The sequence below is a fragment of the Pinus tabuliformis genome, chromosome 5_2 (assembly GCF_031772625.1).
Source record: "Pinus tabuliformis cultivar Carrire ecotype Pingquan chromosome 5_2, CPIR1, whole genome shotgun sequence".
Lineage (NCBI taxonomy): Eukaryota > Viridiplantae > Streptophyta > Pinopsida > Pinales > Pinaceae > Pinus > Pinus tabuliformis.
The window spans coordinates 132,626,104-132,652,880 of NC_142306.1; the positions used below are offsets into that span (position 1 = coordinate 132,626,104).

Here is a 26,777-nt window from a genome sequence, read left to right on the forward strand (position 1 = left end):
CAAGGGGAAGGATGTGAAAAGCCAGAACAGAAAGACGGCTTGCAGAGTAAGCTTGTAAGAAATGCGTGCCATTGTAGAAATACAAGCAACTTTTGACTGGGCTACTCTCTGATATTTGATGGCCGAAGCAGAAGGATTTACCGGATCTAGTCAGGAAACAACATTTCTAAAACATTTAGGAATAAATGGTAATACCAAAATGAGAAAATATTGTTATTACATTTTGGATTTGTCCATCTGTGAGAGCAGAATCTCCTCTCCACCTTATCCTCTTGCTACTGCTGGACAGTACGTTGAGCCTCCAGAAACTGCTGGACAGTACGTTGAGCCTCCAGAAACCGAATAGATTTATGCAAAGCAACTTTGTAGTCAAACTCACCCAACACAAACTGATGATCAACAGACAGCATAGTAGCAAGAATTATACACACAAACCTTTTAACAGTAGGCCTGTAACCCATTTCTGCTGCAATTGATGAATAAATGGTTACAAAAATCTCAAAATTTGAGACAATTACTACTATTCAAAGTCACTTAATATTATTATTGCTATATAAATATCTAAACTCATTTTATAATACTTTAAAGATAACAATCTTCAGATATTATAATCCCTAAATCCTTTCTTCCCATTCTTAATTCAATTAATGATGACTTTTGCAGTTGGCAAATAATTTTTTTTAATTTCCCAATACAATTAATGATATGACGAATTGAAACTGAAAAAATTCTCAATAAAAGCAATGACGAGTGGACAGTAGTCCCAAATCATCAAACGCATCTTCAAAATCCCAATATTCATATACACCTACATGCCACTCATGAGCACAAAGAAAATTACAGCAATCTCATAAATCATAATTCTGGCAATGAAAGAAGCTCTTTGCCTTCGATGATAAGGATGTTGGTTGTTTGGGGTTCTTTGGATGAGTGGGAGAGTTTAGTTTAAAATATCTCATTCAGAGAAATGTAATTGCAATGTGTTCGGTAGTGGCTCAAATCATTTTACTGGTTAAATCATATACATATTACAATGGCAGGACGAGGGTAATTATTATTCAATTCCTAAATCCTTTCTTCATATTACAATGGCAGGACGAGGGTAATTATTATTCAATCCCAAAATCCTTTCTTCTCATTCTTAATTCAATTAATGATGAATTAAGTTTTGCAATTGGGAATTAATTTTTTTAAATTTCTCAATACAACCAATGATGTGATGAATTGAAACTGAAAAAATTCTCAATAAAAACAATGACAAGTGTACAGTATTGCCAAATCATCAAATGCATCTTCAAAATCCCAATCAATAATCATATACAACTACATGCATATCGATATCCGAAAATATGATGAAATCAAAACACAAGACTTTTGAAAAGAAAAAGAAAAAAAACTAAAAAATTCCAAAAATACTTAGACGGTGTAGTCATTTGATTCCACCCCTTCCATAATTATCGCTTATCTAGGATTGCTCTGTAATCCTTTCCCCCCAGTTCACAATGATCCGTGAAGGTCTTGGTTAGGTTTGGCCTACCTTAATCTATTTTGCTGGAGAAAATCTATCTACAAATATCAAGAAATACCTATATCTATCCCATCCATATAAAAGAAATATCTATCCCATCCATCCATCCATATACAATTAAGATACACTACCATCAGCCCGAAGGGAGGGATCTCCTCATTTCCGCAATGCAATCCCGGTTTTCCATCCTCGTCAAGCAAGGACAGCTTCACCGCCAAGGACAGTCTCGAATAAGAAAATTAACCTAAAAATTTGTCCAGGAAAACATCCAAATTCTTCAATTCAGGCTTGCATGCATATCGATATCCAAAAATATGATGAAATCGAAACACAAGACTTTTGAAAAGAAAAAGAAAAAAACCTAAAAAATTCCAGAAATACATCGTCTAACAACTGCAACATCTCCTTCAGGCTACGCCTATATCTATCCCATCCATATAAAAGAAATATCTATCCCATCCATCCATCCATATACAATTAAGATAGACTACCATCAACCAGAAGGGAGGGATCTCCTCATTTCCGCAATGCAATCCCGGTTTTCCATCGTCGCCAAGCAAGGACAGCTTCACCGCCAAGGACAGTGTCGAATAATAAAATTAACCTGAAAATTCGCCCAGGAAAAGATCCAAATTCTTCAATTCAGGCCTGCATGCATATCGATATCCAAAAATATGATGAAATCGAAACACAAGACCTTTGAAAAAGAAAAAGAAAAAACCTAAAAAATTCCAGAAATACTTTGTCTAACAACTGCACCATCTCCTTCAGGCTGCGAATTGGAAACTAACAAAAGAAACGACGAAACGACAGGCAAACGATTAAAAAAATGGGATCTTTTTGAAGTGAGACCTGTGGTCAGGGAAACTCTTTTTTTGCTTCGAAGGTGTATGTGACAGAAGTTTCCTTACCTGCCAAGACCAACCGATAAACACCAGGCCCTAAATATTAACAAATCCAGAAAACTAAAGGAACAAAAACCCTGTAATAAAATTAACCTGAAAATTCACCCAGGAAAAGATCCAAATTCTTCAATTCAGGCCTGCATGCATATCGATATCCAAAAATATGATGAAATCGAAACACAAGACCTTTGAAAAGAAAAAGAAAAAACCTAAAAAATTCCAGAAATACTTTGTCTAACAACTGCACCATCTCCTTCTGGCTGCGAATTGGAAACTAACAAAAGAAACGACGAAACTACAGGCAAACGATTAAAAAAATGGGATCTTTTTGAAGTGAGACCTGTGGTCAGGGAAACTCTTTTTTTTTGCTTCGAAGGTGTATGTGACAGAAGTTTCCTTACCTGCCAAGACCAACCGATAAACACCAGGCCCTAAATATTAACAAATCCAGAAAACTAAAGGAACAAAAACCCTGTAATATGTATGATGAATACCTAGAGGATCAACCTTGAAGGTGTAAGCATCAGAAGTTTCTAGTGGCATTGAATGTTGGTTATTAATGTTGACTCCTTCCTTGCACGATGCCGCATGTCCCCTGAAATGGAAAATTCTCAGATTCCAAAGGATCACGAAAATCCATTGAGAAGGGATCAAGAACACTGGATCTTCTGCGGACGAAATGACTGAAAGAATGTCGATCTTGAATGTGAGACCTCCTTCACAGACCTGGAGAGATGAATTTGCTGAAGTTTTTGGACGGACAGGAGAGCATTTATACAAATACCAGGAAATGGGTAGAATCTTCAAGAAAGGAAGCGGAGAAACTTAACAGGAGTTTTCTTCTGCAAAATCGACGGATTTCAGGGGGCAGGCCTGCCTCCCCTGATTCAACCACTCCGTCAAAGCGTTATCTGTCCTGGGGATCTCCATCTCTGTCCCTTCCCCAGCTCAGCAGCAATGCTTGTCTCCCCCGATGCAGCTAACGAATCTTCCAGTGGAGTTACGCAGAGGAAAAATACGAAGACCGCCAAGAACAGCGAGCCTGAAACCAAATCCAGAGCGAGGGCAAGTGTTGATCTGCGAGGGCAAGCGTTTGATTTGAGGTACAAACCCTGCTGTCCGGATGAAACTATTAGATGAAACGCCCAAACCGTTTGGGCAACCCCGATCAACGGCTGAAATTGTTGCAATCGTCTAACATATAATCCTGTGGCTTACAAGTTGACAGGTAGGCAGATAGGGGAGTTGATCTCAGAGGGAAACGCCTTACGGCGTAATTATAATTTATTTTCTAAAATGGTTTTTATTTTTGATAATTGATTTCTATTTTCAATATGTTATTCTAAAATTTATATTCAAAATTTAATAAATAATTTTATACAGATTATTTATAAATAAAAAAATAAAAATAGATTATAATAAAAAATTTGTAATAATCATTATAATAAATATTAAATTGAGATAAATTTAAATAAAAGAGAGATATATTAATCATAAGCTTAGTTTAAGCTAAAAATATTTATTACTATTTAAAAGTCACACTCAAAGGTGTGAAGGTGTTTTGCATGTCCAAAGGTGTGAAAGTGTTTTGTAGGTTAAAGAATATAAGAGTTATTGACATTTTTGCGTGAGATTTTAAATTCAATTTGATAGAGTAAGTTGACTTATTAATTTAGTTTTTTTTTTCTTTTATTTTTTCTTATTTATAAATTTTAAGTGCTTAAGCTTTTTCTATAAACACAAGTGAATAGAAGAGATTCGAAACTTAAACCTTCTCATATAGAAGATTTTATTTTCATGGCCATAACCAATTGACCTACTGGTAAAGCTTATCAATCTAGACTTTTAGTTAATTTGGATGATTTGAATTGATTTAAAATTAAGTGAAATTTATAAAAATGTTTTTCACCACGCATGAAATTAAAATTTGATTATTTTAACATTTTAATTGTGCATTAATTTTATTACATAATTTTTTTTATGACATTTCATGTTTTGAAAAAAACCAATAAAACTAATTTAGTTTTTGAAAAAAAATCCCAATAAAATTAATTTAGTTTCACATTAAAAAAATTAAATTATTATTATTATTATTATTATTATTTAAAGTTTATTTTTTATTGATAAGTATAAAAAAAACAATGCAATTTCAAAGCCAAAATTGAACTTTTCAAACTATATTGTTTACAAGCTATCTAGTTCTTGTGAACACTCCTACAAAACCTAAATTTATCATAGAAACAAGTTCCATATAAAACATACAAGCTCAAAGTTAAGATAAACATATAGGAATTTAAGAGGAGAGTGATGATTCCATTTGGCTACTTCCTTGATGTTGATGTGACAAATAGGGCCCACTTCAATCCGGGTAAGGTTTCTCTCTATGTCAACTAACTGTAATTGGATTTGTTTAAGCAACATTATAGTTTTAAGTGTGACTTTTTAGAGTTTTTGGTTGATTTCTAGCCTGAATTAGATGGAAAAATTTGTAGTGAAATATTGGTTTCTGTTGTTTATACTGGTTTATTAACTACATATATAAATTCAACATCGTGAAAAACTATTAAGACACTTCGATTGTGCAGAGTTTAACCTTCACAAGATCAAACTTTTAATTTCAATAAATCTCTATCAAATTATAAAAAATTAGATCGAAAAATTCACCAATTATTTTTTTTCAAAAAATCACACTTAAAAACAAGTCAATAATTTTATCCATCGCAATATAGCACAAAACTAATATCGCGTGCCACCCCAACCACCTCTTACATGCTATCGTGTCATGCCAATTGTAGGAAAGAATAAAGGTGAATGATCGAGAGACCAGTCTACTAACGGTATGAGGAACTGTAGCTATGAAATTTCCAAGCCAACCTAAAAGCCTATCTCTTCTTTACCCAGGCCATTGCTTCGTGCGTTAAACAACAAAGATAATGGAAAGCAGAATATAAATTGGCAACTAGGATGTCTTCAAAAAAGGTTCACTGCCAAGAAAATTTATCACATGGAGGCCAAAATATCGGGAATAGAGCTGAGTGAATGAAAATAGCAAAGTTTGGAGAACGACACGTGATTGACACCTTCCAATAAAATAGGGTGGGTAATAAAAATAATATAGGATGGATAGTAAAAATACGAGTGATTCAAAACAGTTGAATGAGATTGACACCTTCCAGTAAAATAGGGTGTTCCCTAAAAATTATATAGGGTGGTTGAAACTTAGTCCTGATATTTTATGAGGTTTTAGTAATAATGTAAATATCAAAAAAACCAGTAACATAAATGTAGGAAAACAATATACTTTTATAATGAATTTGATTATGGTTTAGCAACATGAAATTTAGAAAATTTAATTAAATTTTCAAAAATATAATTTTATTTATAATTATATTAAATTTTAGTTTTTATAATAGTAATATATTATATTTCATCTATATATTTGTATTAGTGCATATGAATTTAAGTATGGGTTTATGCAGTGCATTATATTAGATATCATTTTGGGATTCAACTACTTTAAGTAAGTCATTCACGTATAACCATTTCCATGAGAGGTAGTCTTAACTGACTAATTTCTCATGATTTTTGAATAGTTCTCTTAGCACTCATTGCATTGGTTGATGCTCACAGGGGTGAAGAAGTGAGATTGAAACTAGTGAAATGAATCACATAGCGTCAATCATCATTTCGAGGGCTTGCACCCGGTAATCAGGCTTCCTGGGAGGTCACCCATCCTAGATAGCCTCTGGCTCAAGCGTGCTTAACTGTGGATTTTTCCCCACAATGAAGCCCACTTAGCTTGCAAATGGGGTAGCAAGCTAAGTGGGCTTGATTGTGGGGAAAAATCCACAGTTAAGCACCCTTGACCCAGAAGCCATCTAGGATGGGTGACCTCCTGGGAAGTCCTAGTTACCCGGTACAAGCCCCGAAAGTGATGATTGACGCTATGTGATTCATTTCACTAGTTTCAAGCTCAAGTGATGATTGACGCTATGTGATTCATTTCACTAGTTTCAAACTAACTTTTTCACCCTTGTGAGCATCACCGGATGCAATGACTGTTAAGTGAACTATTCAAAAATCATGAGAAATTAGTCAATTAAGACTACCTCTCATGGAAACAATCATACGTGAATGACTTACTTAACCCAGGGAATCCCAAAATGATATCTAATTTAATTAAATTTTCAAAAATATAACTTTATTTATAATTATATTAAATTTTAGTTTTTATAATAGTAATATATTATATTTCATTCATATATTTTTATTAGTGCATATGTTGAGTAACTAAATGATGTAATTTTTTAACAACTTTTTTTAGAATGGTATAAAACATGGTTTGTGTAAGGTTGTTTTTAAACTTTATAATGTTATTTTTATATTTTTTTAAAATATATTTTTGAAATTATAAAGTTTTATATTAGTGTGGTGTCTTAACATAATTAAATAATTTTTATGTTTTTAGTTTCCATGTCTTTACGGACTATAGCATCTGTTTAATGGTCAAAGTGTATTGACTTTGCATATTTTTGCTGTGTTATTGCACTTTTAACAAAAATTTTTGGAAAATGATTAATATTTTTGTTTTCTCCCAAATTCAAAAATAATTTTTTACTTTTCTAGAATTATTATTTCTAATTTTAAATTGACAGAACAATCCATTATTGGACATAATTCCTATAGTGGAGGGTATTTTATTTTCAGTCAATGCCTGATAATTCATTTTAAAAAAAAATTATTTTAATGAGTTATCTGTGAGTGCTTTGACATTGACACTAACACTATGCATTCAATGACTGACACTATTGTAAATAAACAAAGCCTAGAAAAAAGATTGAACAAATCTACAATTAATATTATTATGTTTCATTATATAAAACTTTCTTCTTTCTTGTGCAGATATTTGTTTCTGCGGAGCTTTTATTACATAGAGAAAACTTCCTTTACACCGTGAAAATTCCGCACAAAACTCATGGAGTCTGGGCATACGAAGAATTTTATTTTTGTCTAGAGGTCGTTAGAAGGTAAGCCACTCTGCACAACACCAGCGATACTGGTCACTACTTGTATTTGCAGGTAATTGCATTAATTTGCATTCGATACAATTTGCCTTTGGTATGGATCCTTTGTGGTTGGTGCACATTTTGATGAGTTGGAGCTGGCAGGAACCGTCGACGTGGCACCAAAACTTAGTGTTAAAAGGTCGTCAGCACCAATTTGGACTATTTTTTCATATTTACGTGGTTAAACGAATGCTTAACCTTCATTATAATTAAATCACTGATTTTCATCATTCCAGCAACACTCAAGAAAATGTATACCTGCAACACTCCAGAGAAAATGTATAGAGCTTTGGAATGACATTATACACTTCATATTTACGTGGTTAAATGAATGTTTAAAATTCATTATAATTAAATGACTGATTTTCATCATTCCAGCAACACTCAAGAGAAAATGTATAGAGCTTTGCAATGACATTATACACTCGCTATTGTCTGAAAAGGCGTAAAGAGAAGCGCAAGCGGATAAGATTTTTAAAGTGGAAAAAATTATATTTAGTAACAAACATGCCAATTTTTCTGATCTTTTTACTTAATTTATATATTATTTTTGTAAAACATAATATGTAGGAAGTAGGGTTGGAAACAATTTTCATCCTATAAAAACATGAGAAAGTTTAAGTAATTTAGTTAATTATTATTATTATTATCTATTTTCAAGGTCACTACCAAGTTAGACACCAAATTCAAATTGGTGTATGTGACCCCTTTGTTTGTGGGACAAGGGACTCACCTCCGCTCAATTTTTGAACCTATAACCTCCTAAGAGGAAACACATCCTCTTAACCATTAGGTCCAATAACATGTATTGTTTTCTTGACGCGATATTTCTACTTTTCATATTTAAATGAATATATACAAATATATATTGGGTTAATAAATATTTAGAAGTGTTTTAATATTTTTGAACAATATTGTTTTAATTGTAATTGATTTGAAGGTTTTTTTTTAATTAAAAAAATATATAATTATTTATATATTTTGTAAAATTGATAATAGTGTTAATAATACTTTTATATTATTAGTACAATTTAAAATTAAATTTCAAATTGAGAAATAATATTAATAACATGTCATTTATTTTTTAAAATTAAAATTAAAATTAAAATTACTTATTATAACACATGTTTATTTTCAAAATTAAAATTTGAGTTGTTTTAGTGAGACATTTTGGAAGCTTTTCTGGTGGGTTTTTCGGCTTGATGGGTAACCTCTGCAAAATAGAAGTGTCGTTGGGTTTTTTAGGGAATTGAATCAATATATACACTCAAAAAACCAATTTAAATAACACAAATCAGGATTTCACCTCAAATTTTTCTAGTAAAGTCTAAAAAGTAGCACTAAAGATAACTCCATTAAAATTACAACATCATTAAAAACATAACATTGAAAATCAATATCTTTGGATCAAATTATAAAAATCACCTACAAATTTATTAATGTCATTCTCTCTTTTTAAATTTAAATTAAACCATTTTCAAACTCTTAACTTGATATTATTACCATCAAATGAAAAAAAAAACCAAAAAATCCAAATTAAAAATAAATAATTCATATTTAAAATAAAATAAAAATAAAGATAATTGATATTATTACCTAGATCTGAAACTTTTGTGATCCATATTGTAGATAAATGTTCTTTGGATGAATCACATTAATCCTAATGATGTGATTAATCTGAAAGACATTTATCTATGATATTATTACCATCATATGAAAAAAAAACAAAAAAAAAACTCTAAATTAAAAATAAATAATTCATATTTAAAATAAAATAAAGATAAAGATAAAGATAGAGATAGATGTAAGCAATATATTTTCAAAATAAAAAATAAAAATATGCTTTTTTTTTTAGAAAATAAATCAAATATATTTTAAAAATTAATTTCCAAAAACATTTATTAATTTTTTTAATATATGTTAATTGTTGATATATAGAAGAATAATTATTATGATCATATTGATCCAAATTCCAATGCCTCAATGATACATTTAACTCCTAATGAAATATTTCAACTATTAATAATACTCGATCATTTAATATGTTAAGTCACTTAATAGCATACTTTTCCATACTAGAATTATCAATAATAACATATGTTTCCATACTAGAACTATCAATAAGGTGAGAGGTTTGGACTTCAAACTTTTAGCTTTCCACATTTTCTTCAAAGCCTGTGGCGACGAAATAAGGTGAGAGATTTGGACTTCAAACTTTAAGTTTTCCACATTTTCTTCAAAGCCTTTGGCGATGAAATAAGGTGAGAGGTTTGGACTTCAAACTTTTAGCTTTCCACATTTTCTTCAAAGCCTCTAGTGACGACTACTTTAATTGGTGTTAGCTACACGTATAGCTGGATTGATAACAAGTACACTAGAAATTGCACCAAGAGGTGCAAAGGAATGTCGAAAGGAGGAATGGAGAATGTGGAAGGTAATAATCAAGTAAGCCCCAAGTGGTTTTTCATAACCATCCAACAACACTTCCTCTCCCCAATACTTGACCATTGAAGAGGATTCTATGATGCGTTTTGAGTCTGAAGGGCGCAACACCCACAAGAAGGGTTGAAGAGCTGCCTACTTGCGTCCAGGCCCAGTACCAGCTCTTTCACCTGCTTCTGAGAAATATACGACTCTCATCCAAACATGACGTAGACGATGTATTGTGGTGTTTTCTGGCCAATCACTCCATAATCTTGGTGTCCCAAGTCCTCTGTATTTCGTTATTCCTGGAGAGATCAATTTTCAACCTAATTTCCCAAAAGGGCTTCCCTCCAACACCAAATCTCTCCATGTGTTAGACTTATTTTGGCTCCAACTACACAAAAGTATTAACAAGAATCTCGTCCCCCAGCTCCCTCGTGAATTCAATGCGTTTCTCAACATGCGTTCGCACAAAGTATTTCTACCCACACTAAGTAGGATAACGTAAATAAGCAGATCTGCATTGCACTATTCAATTGACAAAGACAAAATTTTAAGTTCACTTTTCTTTGTCTGGTTGACATCTTTAAAGTTAAATGATATCTCGGAGAATAAATGTGATAAATATAAAATGTATCCTAGGATTTTGACTGTTCCTGGACACTTAAACTGATAATCAATTGCACTATCCTGTAAACCAGGCAATTATTTTTTAGCATAAACTAGAGGGAAAAGTTTAATATCTTTAGATTTAGTAGGTTGCATTGACGATTTCCTTTAGGTTTTGACTAACCATATTATTTGCCAGAAACTACACGCTAGATGAAAACCAAAAAAATAGCGAATATGTATCATGGCATAACTCATGCAACACTTTTGAGCGGAGAGGTGGCATTAAAAGGGGAATGAGGTGGAGCAACAAGACCAAGATGATGCATGACTCTTATTTGGGCCGCATTTTCCCCAGAACCATCTGCCATAACATCCTATTCATTGGAAGTGACTTTCTCTTTCCCTTGATTACGTATTCACTCGAGCTCTTCTCGTTTTGTTCTCTTATGAGTATAAATTTTTATTTTAAGCCCCTCACCACTAGGCTTATTATGTTCAGATGAATTTTCTGGATTAGGTTTTCCAATTAGCTCCACGAAAGATTTCATAATCTTACTCTAAAGCAACATCTCCTCTTCCAAGGCCTTTTCAAAAGAACAATGATTAGAACCCTTAAAACTTTCCTCAGGTTGTACAAATGGATCTTCCCAAGCATAAATGCAGCTCCAATAAAAGCGAGCTAGAACACCGCCCTTAATTTGGTCGTTAAAAACAAAGTTTCAACTTATAGTTCTCTTGTCCACAATTTGTACAGGCCACCATGGAGACGGATCCATTTTGGCCCATAGGAGTCTCCCTCAAGCCAAGCTTTTTTTTCTTTTGGAACTTGCACGATCCTACATTAATACTTTGATTCCTCTCTGCATCGTTTTCTTTCAAGAATGTCTAGTTCTTCATTTATTGTAGCAGCCCTTTATCAAATGGTCTCGAATCTTAGAAAGTGACCCGTAGTTTCAATATAAAAACCTCAAAGGAAAAATAGAAAAAAATACAATCAAGGGTAGTACAAGAAAGACCTTGACAAAGTGACGAACCAATCAAGTTGAGAAGAGGTGGATCTACTACTTGATTTGATCTAGAACCTGAGGTTTATGTAAAGGCACCGAGGACACCACCAAAAAATTGTGGCAAAGCATGAATAGTAGATGCATAGTAATGCACAGGTAGAGGGGAGGGCATCAAGAGAGCCTACAAGAGGCGACATTCTGAAGAGTGATATGGATTCACCAAGAATGGTGGCATTTAGACATTGAATGGCTAGATATGCAGAGGGCATGACGAAGAAGAGTGCTCATGTAGGCAGTGAATGCGGAATGTGGAAAGCAGTGGGTTGGTTCTACGATGCTATGTAGAGGCCACCACTACTGGTCATGTAGAAAAAGATGCAATGGTCGTCCAAGAAAGTTAGGAGTCCTAACACTTCCATATGTTGACACGTGATGGCAGAATCGTTGGGGGGTGAAGAGCATGTCGTTCCACCATGAGAGCGTGCCAACTGTGTTTTGGTTGGTTTCCAACATCTCCAGCATTCTGGCGAGTAGTCAATAGTCTGTGGAGTGAAGGATCTTGGCTATGACAGTTGAATTCTGCAACAATAGGGAGCGGTCTTCAATATCGAAGACGTAATCTGGTGGTTGTGGGTTTTCATTTTGCGGCTATGGTGTAATTGTGGTGTGGCGAACCTATTTTCAAATTGAGCCATGGATTGTGTGGCCTATAAAGTGAAGGGCTGGTGGAGCGTCGAAAAAATAGTGAAGTGTTATTTGAGTAGCATTAGAAAATGGAGCATGGAACAACACATGAGTGTGTAAAGCAGAGAGGACCTTCTATAGAGCATAAGCATCAAGCTTGTGTGAGGAGCAGTCATGTTAGCCAACGTGTAAGTTTCCTACTCGATGAAGGAGGATGAAAACGAGTGATTTTAATTGTATGCAATGAACAGTGTTTGAACATACAAAGCCCGTAGAGAGAACACCTTCAACATAATTATTAATGTGTTTTTTATCATATTTACTGACTATTTTATAATAATTAAAATTATATTTATTATTGATTGCTTATTCTAATAATAATTAGTATTATTCTTATTAATTATTAAAAAAATTCTCAAGGTTTTGATTTCTACACTTTGGCAATGGAATCAAAGTACATTATTAATCATATAAATAAATCCCAAAATTACCAAGTTAAAACCTCATTAGATTTTACTCTTAAATGATTAAAGAATCAATTACTGCTAGCTTATTTTGAGGTTTTGGTTTTGAATCTTCTCGTAGAGTGATTTGATATTCACCCTATGAGTGACATCAGTTTAAGATTTATTAAACTAAGGTATTACAGACTCATGTGATGGTGTGTGTTATGTGTTATTGAAACAACGGATCGATCAGATTTCTAATACACAAACGATAAAATGGAAAGACAACAGAGAAATACAGTAAGCAACACAAAGACACAAACATTTTTAATAAGGAGTTCACCTTATTCTCCAGGGCTACGTCTCCGGTCCAGATTTCAATGGTGGCCTTGTTTTTATTGTGTCTTTAAGCAGAGAAATTACAATATAGGGACTCAATATGAGTTCTCCTAAAATAGATTTTGCTTGGCAGGGTGGTTCTTGGATTCCCCAAGCCACTTGGAGTACACAGACTCTTCTTCCTCCTACCAGCTCTGCGACCTCTTGGTCTACAGTGGAAAGAGCTAAATGTGATGCTTAGTCTAAACATATTCCTCAATGAGAAGGCTTGAATCTTCAAGCTCTCTGGTGTTCGACGCTGCCTATGGTCAGCTCTCCCCTCTGTCTCTTCTGCTTAGCTTTATTGTTTGCTGTCTCTCTTGTTCGCTTGGACTCTTCTCAACTCTGACTCCAACTCTAGCTGATTTGACTGTCTCTGTTCATGGCTTTAGCCATTCGATCCCTACGCATGTTATTTTCCTCTTCCGCCTATGCCGATTCACCTTCTGCAGCTGCGCTTGGAGTTCCTTGTGTTTGGCGTCATCATGAACGCTCAGGGAGTGGCCACTTGTCCTCCTCTAAATGGCGCCGGCATGCTTCGTCGGTTCATTTCTTCAGTTACATCGTGGATACGTTCTTCCTCCACCGTGGTGGTCAAATAGATTCCAAATCTCTTCAAACGTGGCTTAATTCCCTGTTGATTCCGCTTCTCTCCATCGGGTGCAATCTCAGTCGTCCGATTTGAGTCCTCCAGATCCAACATCATACGCACGTTTCACGCAGTTGACTTGCTCGACCGATAGAGCACGATCAACGATGGTTTTCTCTCACCTCCTCCTGCCACGCGTCGATCAGTGTATGGAATCGCTCCGCTCCTGTCCAAAATATCTTACCGTTCAAGGGTTCCCCAATCAATACCGCTAGTTTTCCAGTGCGCGAGTCCCGCTTTCGTACGTTAGCATTTTTCACTTTTTCCACCTGCAGTTTCCTGGCTCCCGATGTGACCGAGTGCTCAGGCTTCCCCTTTAGGGCCCTGTTCTCTTAGTGACGTGCTAATCCTCATCCTTTTCCCATTCCGGGGCTCCCAGGGCTACTTTGGCCTCCTGTGTGGTCTCCATGGGCCTCGGTCAACGCACTTTGACTGAGGCCCTCATCGTTCCACATCGGCTGCCATGGCCTCTGTTTCAGGATGTCTTTGATACTATTTTGGATTTCTTTAGAGATTTGTTCGACTTGATTCAGTCATGGTTCTTGACAGTCTTTCTATGGATCCAATTCCGGATCACGGCCTCCCTACTGAAAAGCTTTTGGAACACCAAAATTTGGTTTTCAAGCATCAACTAAGTGAGGATACTGTTTCTTCACTTGTCCAATCTCAATCCACTTTGCACTGATCGACTTTGAACCTTTGAGCCCAATCCTGAGGTACTCAACTTCTCCCCTGCGCGTTGTCCTCACCTTCCTGTCCAGCACTGTGTCTTCCTGCAACTCATTGAGGTATTCAGGTAGCAGGTCATCAATAGAAGGCAATTGAATTTTCTCTTCAGGGTCCTCAACCATTGAAGGTTCAAACAATCTCAAACATTCTGCATTTACGACTGAGTAGATTTGCATGTAAGCTGGTAGATCAAGGCGAAAAGAATTTCACCAATCTTTTCAAGTACTCTAAAAGGTCCATACCTGATAGGCTTTAGCTTTTTACCTTCACCTTGCATCCTGTCCTTGTTGATATACAACCAGACTTGGTCTCCAACTTGAAAACTATGCTCCATCCGATGCTTATCATGCCTAGCTTTGTACTTGGCCTCGCTCTTTTCTAGCTGTTCCTGTACTGCCTGATGGATCTCCTGGATCTGTTCAATGAACCTAGTTTCCTTGTCCACATAACTGTGTCCATCAACCATGGTATCTTTACCAAAGACAAAATCCAAAGGAGACCTTGGTGTGAAACCAAAGCAGGTCTCAAAACGAGTTCTCTGTGTAGAAGAGTGTTTGGCTCCGTTGTAAGCATGCTGCACATAACACAAGTGTTCATCCCAAAGCTTAGGATGTTTATTGCAATAACCTCTCAGTAACTGGATCATAGTCCTATTTACTACTTCTGTCTGACCATCTATTTGTGGATGAAAAGTTGTGCTTTTCTTTAACTTGGTGTTCATCAGTTCCCACAGACTAGACCAAAACTTCCCCACAAATCAGGTGTCTCGATCAGATACAATGGAAGTGGGTAATCCAAAATGAATGCATACATGTTCAAAGAAAAATTTTGCAGTCTGTTCAGTTGTGATCTATTTACTACAAGGTATCAAAATGCACATTTTTCTGAATCTATCCACAACAACATATAGGTAATCATGACCTTTCCTAGATTTAGGGAGTCCTCCAACAAAATCCATGGAAACACTTTCCCAAGGGTGAGAAGGAACTGGAAATGGAGTGTACAAGCCTAGTTTTCTTTTGCTAGGCTTGCTTTTAGCACACATAGTACACCCTCTTACATATCTATAAACTATCTCATTCATTTTCGGCCAATAGCAGAATCTTTGCAGTTGTGCAACTGTTTTGCTTACCCCAAAGTGACCTGATATCACAGAAGTATGTGCTTCCCTAATTATCTTTATCCTCTCAGTTTGTGGAACGTAGAGTTTTCCACAATGGTATAAGAGTCGGTCCTTTATATGATAGTCCAATTCTTCTACTCTTTTGCCTTGACTCAAAGTTGCATATACATATTTAAAATCCATATCCTGAGCATATTGTTCTATGTAGCTTTCATGTAGCATAGAATTATGCTTAAGTATGGTAGATGCATTTATAATGGGTCTAGATAACATGTCTGCAACCTTGTTATGTATGCACTTTTTATATCTGATGACTAAGTGAAACTGTTGTAGAAAAACCCATCCATCTATAATGTCTTGATTGCTGCAACTTAGATTGGGAGTGTAGATATTGAAGTGGCTGATGATTAGTATGTATTACTATCTCTTTGCCCATTAAGTAATGTTTCCACTTTTTCACACTCTGAACTAATGCATACAATTCTTTATCATATGTAGGATAGTTAACTACTGCAGGATTAAAAGTATCAGAATGATAACATATGGGTTTGCCATGCTGTGTCAACACTGCTCCCATGGCATAGTCACTGGCATTAGTTTGGATCTCAAATGGTCTTTGTAAATCTGGTAGTGCTAGTACAAGTGCTGTACTAATTTTCTCTTTCAAGGTGTCGAAGGCTTTCTGATGTTTGCCTCCCCATTGAAACACCTTATTCAATCCCGTTAAAGCATGTAAGGGAGCTACAATTGAGGAGAAGTTAGAAATGAACTTCCTCCAATATTGTGCTGCTCCTAAGAAGCTTCTCACTTCTGTAGCAGACCTCGGTTTAGGCCAGTTCACAATGACTGCCACTTTACAGGGATCTATTTTCAATTCACTTCCCCCTACTATATGACCCAAGTAGTTTAGAGATGTTTTGCCAAATTCACATTTTGAGAGTTTAACATAAAGTTTTTCTCTTTTAACATCTAATGTCTGCTTAACATGCTTTAAATGTTCTTCCCACGTTTTACTAAAAAATAGAATGTCATCCAGATACACAATAACAAAATCATCAAGAAAAGGTCTGAGTACATCATTCATTAATCTCATGAAAGTAGCAGGAGCTTTAGTTAAGCCAAAACGCATAACTAGCCATTCATACAATCCCTGCTTTGTTTTGAAAGAAGTCTTCCATGCATCTTGCTCTGCAACTCTGACCTAATGGTATCCACTATGCAAATCCAGCTTGGTGAAGTAAACAACTTCCTTTAATTGATCTATAAGATCATCTATGTGAGGAAGGGTATAACGGTTTTTGATTGTTATCTTATTCAGTGCTCGGTAATCTATTCACATTCTCCAGGAGCCATATTTCTTTCTCACCAAAATAATTGGTGATCCACATGGTGATGTGCTAGGCCTGATGAAGCCCTTCTCAAGCAACTCCTGCACCTGCTTCTTGATTTCAACATTTCTAAAGTAGACAACCTGTACATCCCAATGTTAGGCAATGGAACATCTTGCTGCAAAATAATATCATGTAATATTCCCTTTTTGGGTGGCAGACCTTTAGGTTCTTGAAACAAGACATCATACTCTGAAACAACCTTTTCTATATCAGCTTGTTGTTCAGCATTACAGCCCTCAAATACATTGGTTTTATCAGGTTTCTTTTCCTTTACAACCATCAGTAAGAATTGTTTGCAAGAATTAATCATTCTTTTCATCTGTATTGAGTTTATGAGAGTATAATTATTCTTGAGCTTATGAGCTCTTACAAAGTATTCGATTCCATCTTTAACCAGTAGATACTTGTTCTCAGCTCTATAGAAAATAGCCTTTCTATCATACAAGTAAAGACTTCCTAAAATAATTCCACATATATCCAAAGGAATTATGTCTAACTCAACCTCATCTACAAATGCTAACCCAAAAGAAAACTTGAGTTTGCACTGTCTAGTCACTTGTAGTTGTGCTTTATCATTCAACGATCCTAATGGGTATGGTTTCTTGTGAGGTGTAGTTTCTAATCCCAATTTCTTTACAATTGCTTCAGAAATCAAATTTACTTGAGAGCCACTATCAAACAAAGTATCAATCTTTTGATTTTTGGAAATAACTCAAATACGGAAAAGCTCATGTCTTTTTCTCTCATTTTCTTCATCAATAACAGATTGAGTAGAATTACTAGTAGATGCTTCAGAATTCTTATCTTTTATACCTGTGGCTGCTGTAGTTGTTTCATCTTCTGAGTTTGACCCCAAATCTCTCTGAATAGCTGCAGCTGTCTTCTTCTTCTTTCCTCGGACTTCTTAGGTCTCAGCTTTGGATGCATAATACAACAATGCTCATCATCATGCCCCTCCTTTTTACAGTGAGTGCATGAAGCTTTGGCTCTCTGTGCAATGTTAGCCTTCCTTGCTTTCCACTTCTGTTTTCTTTTCTCCTTGCTCTTGCTTACAGTGGGTTGGGATGGTCCCCCAACTTTTGGGTTGCCATTCTTTCCTCTTGCCTCTAGATGAGTAGCTTGTACAGATACCTCATCTATACTAGTGGCATTAAACATGAGGATGGTATGCCTCATGTAGCTGTGTAGACCACCAATGTACTCCAAAAGAGTCTCTAGTGAGTCTAATGAGATACCCAATGTCAATGCTCTCTTTCTGAACTCTTGAGTATACCCTTGTACACTTTTCCCCTTCAACTGCTAAAGATTTTTCCAACTCATCATGGATTGTTGCATGTAGGCCAATGGATAGAACTGCTTTTTGATTGCAGAAAAAAAGTCACTCCTCACAGAGATGGTCTTGCCATGTCTTTTCATGTCAGATTGGTTTCTACCTTCCCACCAAAGCAAGGCAGTGCCTCCTAGGTGTAGGTTTACTAGTTGAATCTTACTCTTGTCCGAGTTTATATTTTGTACCCTGAAATACACATCAATTTGTCTAATCCAATTGTCCAATTTTTCAACATTTAGCTCTCCATCATATATAGGCAAATAAAATTTAACATCTAACTTAATCAAAGATGCTTTCTTATTATGTACAAGGCTATTAGGAGGTGTGAGAAAGTTTTCCTCTTTCCCATTTCCTTTGGAGTTGTCATGGAAGTGAGATTTATCTTCTTCTTTCTCTTGCTTAGAGCCTGATGCATCTTCCACCTTTTGCTTTCTAAAGTCTCTATACAGTTCTTCAACCATAGACTTTAAAGCTAGGAAACTCTCTATGAATTGAGGGTCTGGCCCCATAGAACTTTCTTCTGACATGGTCTTTCGAGGATAGACTCTCCCAATTTCAAGATTAGTTTCCACCAACTCTCCTTCTCTTAATTTGAGCTTTGATCTTGTGAGCATTCACAGCTATACCAACACAAGCTTGTCTAACCTTACAACCTAGAGCTCTGATACCACTTGATTTGATATTCACCCTATGAGTGACATCAGTTGAAGATTTATTAAACTAAGGTATTACAGACTCATGTGCTGGTGTGTGTTCTGTGTTATTGAAACAACAGATCGATCAGATTGCCAATACAAAAATAATAAAATGGAAAGACAAAAGAGAAATACAGTAAGCAACACAAAGACACAAACACTTTTAATAAGGAGTTCACCCTATTCTCCATGGCTACGTCTCCAGTCCAGCCTTCAATGGTGGCCTTGTTTTTATTGTGTCTTTGAGCAGAGAAATTACGATACAGGGACTCAATATGAGTTCTCCTGAAACAGATTTTTCTTGGTAGGGTGGTTCTTGGATTCCCCAAGCCACTTGGAGTACACAAACTTTTCTTCCTCCTACCAGCTCTGTGACCTCTTGGTCTACAGTGGAAAGAGCCAAATGTGATGCTCAGTTCGGACAGATTCCTCTATGGGAAGGCTTGAATCTTCAAGCTCTCTAGTGCTCGACGCTGCCTATGGTCAGCTCAGCCCTCTGTCTCTTTTGCTTAGCTTTACTATTCTCTGTGTTCAGTCCTCCTCTCAGGGTTCACTGTTTACTGTCTCTCTTGGTCGCTTGGACTCTTCTCAACTCTGACTCCAACTCTAACTGATTCGACTGTCTTTGTTCATGGCTTTAGCCATTCGATCCCTATGCCTATTCTGTTCCTCTTCCGCCTGTGCCGATTCACCTTCTGCAGTTGCGCTTGGAGTTCCCTGTGTTTAGCGTCATCATGAACACTTAGGGAGTGGCCACTTATCCTCCTCTAAATGGCGCCAGCATGCTTCGTCAGTTCGTTTCTTCAGTTACACCGTGGATGCGTTCTTCCTCCACCATGGTGTTCAAACAGATTCCAAATCTCTTCAAACGCAGCTTAATTCCCTGTCGATTCTGCTTCTTTCTATCGGGTGCAATCTTAACCGTCTGATCTGAGTCCTCCAGATCCGACGTCATACACATGTTTCGTGCGGTTGACTTGCTCGACCGATAGCGTGCGATCAACGACAGTTTTCTCTCACCTCCGCTTGCCACGCGTCGATCGGTGTATGGAATTACTCCGCTCCTGTCCAAAACCTTTTACCGTTCAAGGGCGCCCTGATAAATACTACCGGTTTTCTAGTGTGTGGGTCCCGCCTGCGTATGTTAGCATTTTTCGCTTTTTTCTCCTGCGGTTTCCTGGCTCCCGATGTGACTGAGTGCTCGGGCTTCCCCTTCAGGGCCCTGTTCGCCTAGCGATGTGTGATTAGCGCTAAGCACTAATCGCGCATCAAAAACCCCATCCTTTTCCCATTCCGGGGCTCCCAGGGGCTACTTTGGCCTCTTGCACGGTCTCCATGGGCCTCAGCCAGCGCGCTTTGGCCGAGGTCGTCGTCATTCCACATCAGCTGCCATGGCCACTGGTTCAGGGTGTTTTTGATACTATTTTGGATTTCTTTAGAGATTGTTTGACCTGATTTAGTCATGGTTCTCGATAGTATTTCTATGGATCCAATTCCGTATCATAGAGACATGACCAAGTTCAAAATAAAAATTTCAGTACTTTATGAGATAATGTTAAGTGAAAGAAGAGCATCTCCCATCGAAGCAATTGCTATGGTGCGGCTCATAAGATATCTAAAAGGAATTGAGCAAATGGGAGTAGGTAGATGGCCTAATGTTATCTTCAATGAAGGCACAAGTGAAAGAAAGAAAACATGGATGAGACAAAATCACACATTGATGCAAAAATGGAATATCTACCTCAACGCATGTCCCACAAATAGAAAAGAGCTAAAGAATTTTGTTATGGAGAGTTTTCATAAATGGGTATGGGGAAAAGAGTCGGGTAGAAAGAAGAATTACTACATTCAATAATTCAACCCTACGTGTGATCTACAACAAAAGAGTTCATTAGAGCTAGCATTTCATGGACAAAAAAGGTTCTTATTGCTCAGTTAAGAACCAACTCGCATCAACTTCGGTGTGAAACAGGACGGTGGAAAATTCCTAAAGAAGCTTGGGAAGAATGTGTGTGTACATTTTGCATGTATGGGGTAGTGGAATCATAAAAAAAAATCATTTTGGAATGTGATACTTTCAAAGACATCAGAGAAAGTTATGGGGATATGTTACCATAAATTTCTTGGCATTGTCTTTTCAGTGAGGGGATTGTTGGAAGGTTGGGCCAACTCATCATCAATTTGAATAAGAAAAGAATAGAATTACAAAGGAAGAAAGCACATAACTGATGGTATCATAGACTATTTTTAGTCTCGTGGACGTTAAAATATCATTTCATTTCATTTCATGATCGCGTTTTGGCATTTGGTCTTTGTGTTGAAAACCTAGGTATGAGAAAAGGATGAGGTGATGAAGAACTGAATATCAATATGTTTTTCAATCGTATATGAAATAATCTAGTTAATTAATATATTCATGTGATTCACTCATCTTTATGTAGTCCAATTAATGGCTTTCTTCTACGTGTGGTCACACTCAAGTCCGTTCATTATGGATCATGGAGGAAATGCTGGAGGTGCATGAATTGGATGGGTCACCTAGAATCCATGTTGTTGAAGGGCCTGAGCACCCAGCCTCTGCCGCACATCGCCAAAACTATCAGATCTTTAGGTTTCATCTATGTGGGCCTCACTTGGGCAATTTTTAGTGGCATCGATCTGGTTTGTTTCAATTTCACTGGTTAACAGAACTTCATCTCCCTCAAACTTCTTTCTCACTTATGAGTAGGTCTTGATGTTGTTTTTGGCTTTATCCTCAACTCCTATGAAGTTTGAACCTAAAATTTGATGGTACTAAATCTCATATAAACCAACTAATCTACACGTCATAAATGTATATGTGGTTCGTGTATATAGAGATGTGTGACAATATTAGATTAAAACTGCGTGAGCATCACCTGGGCAATTTTCCATGGCATTGATCTAGACCGTTTCAATTTCGCTAGTGATCAGAGCTTCATCTCCCTCAAATTATCTCTCCACTTATGTGTAGGCCCTAACGTTGAATGGGAAAACCATTTACTCAATTCAAATTTCAATTTCGCTAGTGCTTAGAAATACTCCCATGAAGTGGCCATCTAAAAATTTATGGGAACTAAATCTCACATAAACCAATTAATCTAAACCTCATGAATATATATGTACTTCATGTAAATAGAAGTGTGTGACAATATTTCTTCCACTAAATTGCCATGAAGTTTGAACCTTGATGCAAACTAAATCCTACATAGACTAAGTAATGTAAGCCTCTTGAATATATATGTACTTCATGTATATAGAGATGTGTGACAATATTTCTTCCATTGAACTGTAAAGCACATAAAACCTTAAAATAATAATAATAATAATAATAATAATAATAATAATAATAATAAAATAATGAATGAATTCGTTCAAAATTGCCTTCGATTTTTTGTTTTTCTCGTTAATAAGAATGTTTTAGAAACGTAAGTTTCAATTAGGAGTGCCTATGGTAAAGAAAGCATCATAACCGCAATCATATTCTTCATTGATTTAAAAGGGTTAAATCGTTGAATTCAAAAGTTATTAAAGACACAAAGTCATAAGTCATTGTTGTGGCAGTGCACAAGAATATCTGCAAGAAAGTAGGTTTTAACATTCCATAGACAATCTTTGTAGGCCATCCCATTTCTTACTAGCAAACTAATTCCATATATTAAAATAACATAGTCAGAAAACACAAAGGAAATTTTTAATAAATACAAGGAGATTCCACCATCATGTGCTTTTGAACCTATGAACATTACATCATCAAGTACTCTTGAATATATGGATTATGGGCAAGCATTCTCGACTGGACAACCTTTGCACCGTTCCCGACACATTTGAGGTTGCTTGTCACCTTCAGATACTTTTTTTTTCTATACAGACTATTCCATGTATAATAAACTTTACATCATTATGTACATACTATTCCATGTATAATAAAATTTACATCTTCACATGGATGACATGCATTGAAGTAATAGTTTTCCCTTAAATACATGAACAATGTACATTTAGAAAAGCATGATGAAATTATTCCCAAGCTTGGAAAAATAAGTTCAATCATCAAGCCTATCCAAACTAAATATCTCTTGAGCCTCATTAACTGTGAGGTTAAGAAGGGTAGATGCTTTGATGGATGACCATGCTTCGCATTGCTTGTAGCTATCAAATATGACTACATGTTTAAAATATATTGGTATTACTGTAGGGAATTTATTCAATATTGAACACTCCCTCATGTCTAATGATTCTAACTTTGATAGCTGATTAAATTCTGTGAGAAGGTTCTATAAAATCCTGCAAAGTGAAATATCTAAATATTCTAGCTAACCAAGTTTGCAAATGGAAGGTGGCAACGTCAACAAGATTGTACAGGAAGACAATCCTGAAGTGACTTTAACCATCCCATGTCATCAGGTAAGTTTTGGATAAAATGACAATTAGTAACAGATAACCTCTGGAGGGAAGTAAAATTGCATAGTTTGACTGGAAATTCCCCCAAATCAATGTAGTGATCAATATTAATTTCGATAATGTTTGGAAAGTTAAAGGGCTCAAGTTCCATATCCATTAGAGTGTTATTCCCAAGGCTCTCACATAAGCAAACAAACAAATTTTCCAACTTCTCAGAGAACCTACAATTCTCATACAAAGGAGAAGTAATAATCACCTTATGAAGAAGCAAAGACCTAATTTGAATAGGTGAAGAAAATCTTGGCAACCCACTAATATTTGCACGCATGGAACTGTATTTGTATACTATAAGAACTTTCAGTTTTGGCATCCTATGTAAAAATGTTGGAAGACAATATTGATTTGCAGAAAAGAATAATGCCAAAGATTCCACCTCGTGAAAATCAATTTGACACCAATCTTGTTCTTGCATTGCACTTACAGGTCATAGAAAGATAAAGCGCAATGTATGATGCTGATTAAAATGATTATCAAACACCTTAGTAAACTTGGAAAATTTGTAAAATTGAATTCATAATTATTCAATGTTTCGTATGGAGAGGGAAAGAAAGCAGGTTTCATGAGTAGCCATACCTGTGTAAATTGAAACAAACTGAGCGCGAAATGCAAGATATTTGAGAGTAGTTAGCCATTATGTGGTAATGTTATCCTCTTTGGAAGGCATTAAGAGTCTCTTAGGAGAGATAATGTTATCTTAGCTTGCCAGGTACAAGGCTAAATCCCACATTACATCATTTTATGAAAAGGAGAGCTCAACAACACAACTGTAATTGATGGCCCCACTCCCAACCCATTAAAAACTTTTTTTAACCAAACTGATCATGGCATCTTAAAAGGTCCCTTTTATCTCTAGTTTGATACTAACATATTTATTTATCTTACCCTCTTGCTTCTCTTTCTAATTTTTTATTTAATTATAGAATTTAGCTTATGTTTATAAGCCTCAAGTTTTCTGGGATGTTCATGGTTTATCGAAGGATGCCAAAGCCCAAAAGTAGAATAATTAAAGTTAAGAAGCGTGCATGAAGAAGTCGAAGCAATAATCAAAACAAATTCATAGGAAATGATAAAAGTAAACATGTTCTACATAACATACATTAAGGCGCCAAAGTAATAATCAAAACAAATTCATAAGCAACATAAATGTAGATAGGTTCCACAGTACATACCCTAGATAGCATGTGATATTGAGGATATTTCGACTTGAAAATTATAGAAACACGTTGAAAGCATCTTTCCATTCCATCTAGCGAACATATACCCAAATGTCCAATAATTTTTCCACGTTGAAATTTCTACCTTTGGGAAAAGCCCCCAAATCCAAAAAGCATTGTTTATGTTTATCATCAAGCACCTCTATTCTCGTTTCCAAGTGTTTAGGAAGACTCTCCTTGTGATATTCTGATATTGATTCTGATTTTGATAGTTTTCTTTGAGCATTGCTCCAAGTTGGCCTTTGCTTACCGTGTAGTGAGCTTCCATTGACCTTGAGGGAAAGTGGTAAGCCCTTATTGTGGCTAACTAGATAGGTCTTAGAACTTTCTTGGTGATTATTAGATGAAGACTACTATTTTATGATCACATATGCATTCATGACCTATAACTTACATGTTTTCCATATGTTTAATGAATTTTTTGTTATGGATTAGGCATGTCTAGTTCATGTTCGTGCTTCAAGTTTGAATGTGTGGAATTATCATCATGTTAATTATGACTTTGGAAGCTTTTATGTAGTTATCGGTAGTGATCTGGAGGCTATCTTGGAAGAGTGGCTCAAATATTGGAACTGTTGGCACTGAATTGGAGGATTTAGGTCATAATCGCATGGAATCAGGCTTGTGCATGCAATTGGGGCTTCGTCACTTCACTCTTGCCTTGTTATACATGCGGTTGGGGTGCTAGGTAAAAAAAAGTTCCAACTTAGGGATTGATCACCTGGGTGGTTGTTCAACTCCTGAGTGATCTGTAGTCCTTGTAGGATGTCAGTAAATGTTCAATTTGTAGGAATCACTTCCTTGACTAGAACTTGGAGTTTGGGTCATGTTATAGTGACGCTCGTCTCATGTTTACAATGGTGAGCTTGTGAATTTGGGTAAATGTGGGAGGAGAAAGTTACATGGTGGTATCAAAGTAGGTTTTGTTCTCTTTGGGTGATATATGATACCACAAGGTGGCATCAGAGTGAGGTTGCAGCACTGGACCTCACAGTAGATGTGATTATTATGCATGCATGTTAGTTTTAGATGTGTTTGCTGTGCATTCATTATGATGGTCATTTTTGTAGTCTTGTTTCGTCATGATGATGTTGGCGTGTTATGATGTTGAGATGATTGATATGTTCATGTCATCATATATACGTATATCGTGCTAATTTGGATTAATTTCTGCAGATGAGAGAGCCTTCCCAGAACTACACTAAGGTATAATTTTGATTATGTCTATATTTGGTTTATCTGACATGGCATGTCTGCAGGAAATAGAAGATCAGAGATGACGAGAAAAATGTTGGATTTCAATTCACGTGAGTCTCCTTATAGATCAGTTGAGTAGTAAGGAGATGAGTACTCTCCTAGTATATAAGATACACGGAGAAGTCTAAAGGCATAAATAATAAGTTGAAAGGTAGATAATAATAGGATAATTCAGTCATATGGAAGACATGTTAGAGCTCAAGAAAGGGAAGATGTATTTCCCTCCTCCCATATCTACCCAAGTAATCGACCAACCGGGTTGAACATGTGACAAGAGGCTACTATGATATGATTCAATCTCCTAGGCATCCTTAAGGGAGTGGAATCGATGGGAACACATCACACATACCTTCCACATTAGCAAAAACACTCCCAAGAGACATCCAAACCCCCACAGGTATCGTGCCCCTAGGTCCCACAGATTTTTTAAGCTATTAAACCTTTGGACGCTCCCATGCTATGGGCATGCCAACGTCCAGAGATCTATGGATGCTCCCACAAGCTTGCATCTAGGGAATTTTTCCAGCATACCTGTGTCAAAGTCCGCGGGATTTAAGGCACTTTTTAAGCCCAGAATTTCGGGTACTGCCCAAAACTCCCTATAACTTCTGAAATCCATCGAACACATGATGATATGTCTAATAAACCAAAAAATAACTCCAAGACTAGGCTTGACCATTTCCAACCAAGACCTACATTCTGTCAAACATTTGGCATTAATACAATCTATAGGTCTAGGATACAAGACATAATATAAATGGATGATATATCATCTGAGACTTGAAAAAAAGGATCACCACCCTCTTCCCTTAACTGTTTTGACATCAATTAGGGCTTGCATCCATCATTTTAACAAT

The 26,777-nt window shown here is 36.1% G+C and overlaps 1 pseudogene; it reads right to left on the reverse strand.

Moving 5' to 3' along the window:
• Positions 1-23,031: 23,031 nt before the first annotated feature.
• Positions 23,032-26,539, reverse strand: LOC149157873 (putative disease resistance protein At5g47280; annotated as a pseudogene).
• Positions 26,540-26,777: the final 238 nt, after the last annotated feature.